This window comes from Penaeus monodon, chromosome 21, assembly GCF_015228065.2.
Source record: "Penaeus monodon isolate SGIC_2016 chromosome 21, NSTDA_Pmon_1, whole genome shotgun sequence".
In the NCBI taxonomy this organism is placed as follows: Eukaryota; Metazoa; Arthropoda; class Malacostraca; order Decapoda; family Penaeidae; genus Penaeus; species Penaeus monodon.
In genome coordinates, this window is record NC_051406.1 from 25,726,739 (window position 1) to 25,727,013 (window position 275).

Genomic DNA, 275 nt, shown 5'->3' on the forward strand with positions numbered 1-275 from the left:
GAAAGAGAAAGGAGCAAAAGCACCCAGATATCGTAACCTTTTTTGCTCCCCTTTTCAATTCTCTTCTTTATTCAGCCCTTCCCGCTTTCCTTCATTCGTTCTCAGTTTCGTGGCTTCTGTCACAGACTTGAAGATGGAGCGATAGGTTGGGGTTAGGGGTCGGGTGGGGGGGAGGGGAGACTTTTGTACCCCCCCCCCCCACCAGCTGCAGCAATTAAGAAACTAACACTTGTGGACACGGAGTTCCAGGTGTGTATGTGTGCGTATGGATGATA